This window comes from Podarcis gaigeae (assembly GCF_964106915.1).
Source record: "Podarcis gaigeae genome assembly, chromosome: 3".
NCBI classification, from domain to species: Eukaryota; Metazoa; Chordata; class Lepidosauria; order Squamata; family Lacertidae; genus Podarcis; species Podarcis gaigeae.
Window position 1 is genome coordinate 116,809,648 of NC_139680.1, and position 6,000 is coordinate 116,815,647.

Below are 6,000 nucleotides of genomic sequence, written 5' to 3' on the forward strand. Positions count from 1 at the left end.
TATGGTTTTGGCGGCCACTCCCAGTCACCAGGCCAGCTGCCACATTCCACATTAGTTGTAGTTTCTGGGTCACCTTCAAAGGCAGCCCCACATAGAGCGCATTGCAGTAGTCCAAGCGGGAGATAACCAGAGCATGCACAACTCTCGTGAGACAGTCTGCGGGCAGGTAGGGTCTCAGCCTGCGTACCAGATGGAGCTGATAAACAGCTGCCCTGGACACAGAATTGACTTGCGCCTCCAAGGAGAGCTGTGAGTCCATAATTACTCCCAGGCTGCACACCTGGTCCTTCAGGGACGTGTTACACCATTCAGGACCAGGGAGTCCTCCACACCTGCCCGCCTCCTGTCCCCCAAAAACAGTACTTCTGTCTTGTCAGGATTCAACCTCAATCTGTTAGCTGCCATCCATCCTCCAACTGCCTCCAGACACTCACACAGGACCTTCACCACTTTCACTGGTTCTGATTTGAAAGAGAATTGGGTATCATCCGCATACTGAGGAACACCCAGCCCAAACCCCCTGATGATCTCTCCCAGTGGCAGCATGTAGATGTTGAAAAGCATGGGGGAGAGGACAGAACCCTGAGGCACCCCACAAGAGAGAGGTCAGGGATCTGAACACTCATCCCGCCCACCACTTTATTAACACGTCCCAGGAGGAAGGAGCGGAACCACTGTATGACAGTGCCCCCAGCTCCCAGCCCCTTGAGGCGGTCCAGAAGGATGTTATGGTCGATGGTCTCAAAAGCCACTGAGAGATCCGGCAGAACTAGGAAACAGCTCTCACGTTTGTCCCTAGCCCGCCGGAGATCCTAGACCAGTGTGACCAAGGCAGTTTCAGTCCCATGATGAGGCCTGAATCCTGACTGGAAGGGATCCAAATGGTCCACTTCTTCCAGGCATGTTGAAATGTTGGGTGATGCAAAAGAGTGGAATGTTAAAAGCAGCTGAGCATCTGTGGTCTGTAACTGCCATGTTGCTTTTGTGGAAACCAATTTGATGGGTTTTATCTTGTTTGAATAGCTAAGGTTTACGTCCCATATACTCCATGCAAAGTGTCCCACATTCTGTTCTAAGCACCTTGCGCATGAAAGCACCAGGCCTGAGCATGAAAGCTCAAATGAAACCTCAAAGCAGAGAAGGTTAACTCATTGGCCTTTGGATGTTTCTGATCTGGAGATCCCATCACCCCTGATCTTTAGCCACAAATAACAGTGACTCCATGGAGCGCAGGACAGAAGAATGAAGGAGCTTCAGAAACAGGGTTGGGAAGGGGGAAAGGGGGCTTAGTCATCTTCTAGGGTGGAAAGGGGAAAGGAAAGGACAGGTTGGCCAATTATTATGGGGTGCAGAGTGCGACATGGCAGGTGGAGCAAGCAAGGATGCAGAGCCCCTCCTGTTTGAAAATATTTTTGTAGGTTGCCTTGAGTCTTGTCTGGAAAAGGTGTCTGAGAAATAGGATGATGATGATTGCAAGAAGGATAAGGAGTAGGATAATTGAGCATGTGAAGATTGCCCTTCCTTCAAGTAAGCACAAGAGTCCATCATTTCACCTTTGAAATCTCCTTGACCTGCATGTCCCACTCAACCTCTTCAATCGATTGACTTGGTTCTTTTCTTTTTGAAGAACTGTTTGAATCTATTACTACTACCAGTGCTTTTTGCGTGTGAAGAGCCCCAAACAACCTCCAAAATAAATCACACAGGAAACAGAATATTTTTGGCATTAATTTGGCTACAACTTTATTGTTTACAGCATGTGAGTGGTTGCTGAGGCATTGGTTCGGACTACCTGAACCTGCACCAGACTGACAACTGGAACCTCCAGAAGAAAGTAAGGGAAAACATACTGTGGGAGCACAGAGGCAGATTTCTGCCTCTTAGTTCACCCCAGATGTTCCCAGGAACTCTGGCATGGCCCTACCCCTGAGAGGGGATCGGACAGAGCAAATTGAGCCCCTGGATTCCTTTAACGGGATTCCCCAGCAGCAGCAACAAAATTGAGGGGCAGGCACAGCCACAATCCCCTCCACCAAACAATGAACCAATGCCTAACAAAGTTACAAAGTTGTGACGATTTGCTACACGATAGGCAAAAACCAAATGGCACCAGCCAATCAGCCAAGTGGCAAAATTCCTACTGGGCCCTGTTCCAAAAACAGATGACCCCTAGACAGGCATAGCAAGGTCAAAAACACAACCTAAAATTATAGGGAGGGAGGGAGATCCGCTGCACGATGCGAAAGAGGAAGTACTTTGCCATGTTCAGCCCCTTAAATATCCCCTTATGTGCCAATCAAACCCCAACAGACAGAAATCTGCCCCAGTAACAAAAGGGGCAACCAGTGAGGCAAGGAGGTAATCCAAACGGGCCCGCCCCTGCAACAAGAAGGCAGTTTGGTGATCTCACCGCAACACGTGGCTCTCCATGATTTGGAGGACACGATTTCCTGGGGGGTCGCAGGGGTACGCCTACCCTAAACATTTTGTGAATCTAAGTTTGGCCTCATTGAGGGGCAGTTTTTCAATATGTTTTTTTTTTAAAAAGCAGACTACTACTAAGAATAAGAATAATTATTATGAAAAACATCTTCATGTATGTGACAACGGCCGCGAGAGTTTTAATAGAACAAGGATGGAAGACTGAAGAAACCCCAACTAAAGAATCATGGCAAGAAAAATTGATGGATTATGCAGAACTGGCAAAACTTACACACAAGTTATGGGACAAGGATAACAGTGACTTTAAAGATGAATGGGAACCCTTTACAAAGTATTTGAAGACGCAACAAAGCGAATTGGACTCCTTGGCTGGTTTTGAATAAACATTCACAAACCTTTTATTGATAATTATTACTTAAATAGTTTGAGGATCTATACAACTGTGTAACATGCAGAAAACAGCATTTTTAGAAAAATCAAAGACTGAAACTGAGGAAAGTTGGGGGGTGGGGGTGGGTGGGTTCTGTGGGGGGAGGGAGGGGGAGGGAAAAGAGGGAAAATAAGGATGATATGTTTCTGGATAATATGTTTTGTTTTAATTTTGAATTAAAAAAGTAAAGCACGTAGATGTTGAAAACATTTGCCCTCAGATCTGTGGGCCAGACCCGGAGGCAGGGATAGTCCTCAAACAACGACTAAACCTGCCTCTTCGGTAATGACGTAGTCTGGTCTTAGCATAACTTCTCCTCCTACCCCTAATCACTGAGATCGGTTCTCCCAGTGCATCCCCCCCTCCGGTGGAACCTGCCAAAGCCATTTTGTTGGATGGTCTACCCCCGCCACTTAATGGATCCAAATGGTTTCCAGAGAGCGGCAGGAGATGCTTTATCTCATGTTGATGGCCTTTCAGCTGATTCCCTGGTGGCCCGCTGGAATGTGGCGTTAACCAGGGCTCCGAAGCGGCCTCTCCGATTGCATGGTTTTCCACATATCTGAGGGCAATGAAACAATCGCTGAGATGGCTAGAGCTCAATTGGAGGATAACTCATTCTGAAGCTGACCGGACTCGGGTTAGAGCTCAATGTCGAGCCTACCAAGTGGCGGTAGCGATGGCAAAGAGGACTTTCTTCACCGCCTCTATTGTAGCTGCAGAAAACAGCAGCAGGAGACTCTTTCAGGTGGTTTGCAATTCAGCAGAACCATCTGCTACATCAGGGCCCAGTACGAGCCACATGATGTCCTGCAATGATTTTGCAAAGTTTTTTGCAGATAGAGTCACTCAGATTCAGGAAGAGGTAGACTCCACCATGGGAGCAGGGCTGGGGCGGGAGAGTGCTAGAGTCCTGTTTAGTCAAGTTGAGTGGGATCAATTCCAATCTGTTACCTTTGAGGATGTGGACAGGCTGCTTGGACGAGTGAAACCAACCACCTGTCTCCTGGATCCTTGCCCATCCTGGCTTATAAAAGCTAGCGGGGAAGGGCTGGGCGATGGACTTCGTGGGGTGGTGAATGCTTCTCTCTGTGAGGGAACCTTCTCAGACGGGCTGAAAGAGGCAGTTAGGAAACTACTTCTTAAAAAACCATCTTTAGATGCGGCCACAATGGCCAACTATCACTCAGTCTGAAATCTTCCATTCTTGGGCAAGGTGATTGAGGGAGTAGTTGCTGAACAATTCCAGGCATGCCATTTGGATCCCTTCCAGTCAGGATTCAGGCCTCATCATGGGACTGAAACTGCCTTGGTCACACTGGTCTATGATCTCCGGCGGGCTAGGGACAAAGGTGAGAGCTGTTTCCTAGTTCTCCTGGATCTCTCAGCGGCTTTTGACACCATCAACCATAACATCCTTCTGGATCGTCTAGAGGGGCTGGGAGCTGGGGGCACTGTTATACAGTGGTTCCGCTCCTTCCTCCTGGGCAGTGTTCAGAAAGTGGTAGTGGGGAATGAGTGTTCAGTCCCCTGAGCTCTCACTTGTGGGGTGTCTCAGGGTTCTGTCCTCTCCCCCATGCTTTTCAACATCTACATGCAGCCGCTGGGAGGGATCATCAGGGGGTTTGGGCTGGGTGTTCATCAGTATGAGGATGATACCCAGCTGTAGCTCTCTTTCAAATCAGAACCAGTGAAGGCAGTGAAAGTCCTGTGTGAGTGTCTAGAGGCGGTTGGAGGATGGATGGCAGCTAACAGATTGAGGTTGAATCCTGACAAGACAGAAGTACTGTTTTGGGGGGACAGGAGGCGAGCAGGTGTGGATGACTCCCTGGTCCTGAATAGGGTAACTGTGCCCCTGAAGGACCACGTGCGCAGCCTGGGAGTCATTTTGGACTCACAGCTGTCCATGGAGGCACAGGTCAAATCTGTATCCAGGGCAGCTGTATATCAGCTCCAACGGGTACGCAGGCTGAGACCCTACCTGCCTGCGGACTGTCTCACCAGAGTGGTGCATGCTCTAATTATCTCTTGCTTGGACTGCTGCAATGCGCTCTATGTGGGGCTACCTTTGAAGGTGACCCAGAAACTACAACTAATCCAGAACGCGACAGCTAGACTGGTGGCTGGGAGCAGCCGCCGAGACCACATAACACCGGTCTTGAAAGACCTACATTGGCTCCCAGTACGTTTCTGAGCACAATTCAAAGTGTTGGTGTTGACCTTTAAAGCCCTGAATGGCCTCAGTGAAGTAATCCTAAAGGAGCGTCTCCACCCCTATCATTCTGCCCGGACACTGAGGTCCAGTGCTGAGGGCCTTCTGGCAGTTCCCTTGCTATGAGAAGCCAAGTTACAGGAAACCAGGTGGAGAGCCTTCTCGGTAGTGGCACCCGCACTGTGGAACGCCCTCCCACCAGATGTCAAAGAGAAAAACAACTACCAAACTTTTAGAAGACATCTGAAGGCAGCCTTGTTTAGGGAAGTTTTTAATGTTTAATAGGTTATTGTCATTTAATATTCTGTTGGAAGCCACCCAGAGTAGCTGTGGAAACCCAGTCAGATGGGTGGGGTATAAATAATAAATTATTGTTATTCTTTTAATGTTATTGTTATTGTTATTATTTGCATTTTCTTATCTCACCAGACTGGATGCCATGGGATGCTCGGATGAAGAATTCTTCTTAGTAAGCACATGTGCATGCAATTATGTGTAATAATAATAATAATAATAATAATAATAATAATAAGTGAGCTTGGTGAAGCTAGTTTCTGTAAAAGCCTGGACTACTTCCCATCCTGTAATCCTGTAGCTGGAGGAGCCTAGAATCTATAAGAAGAAGCTTCCAGATCTGGTCTGGTCAGTTCAATAATCCCAAAATTCAGACACCTGTGAGTTTTGAAGGATGACTATATTTCAACTGGCAAACTTTTTAAAAAAGTGCCACTCAGGTTGGTTACCATTTAAATGGAAGCAAAACTGAACTTCTTCTCCCTATCATTCCAGCCCCCATATTTTATCACTCTTCATTTCCCACATTTTGGCCCAGTCCTGCTCACTAGACTGTTTTGGGGGATCCTCACCCCTCATAGTCTTCCTTTCTAATGACGTTTTGGGCCTCTCCACAAACCAT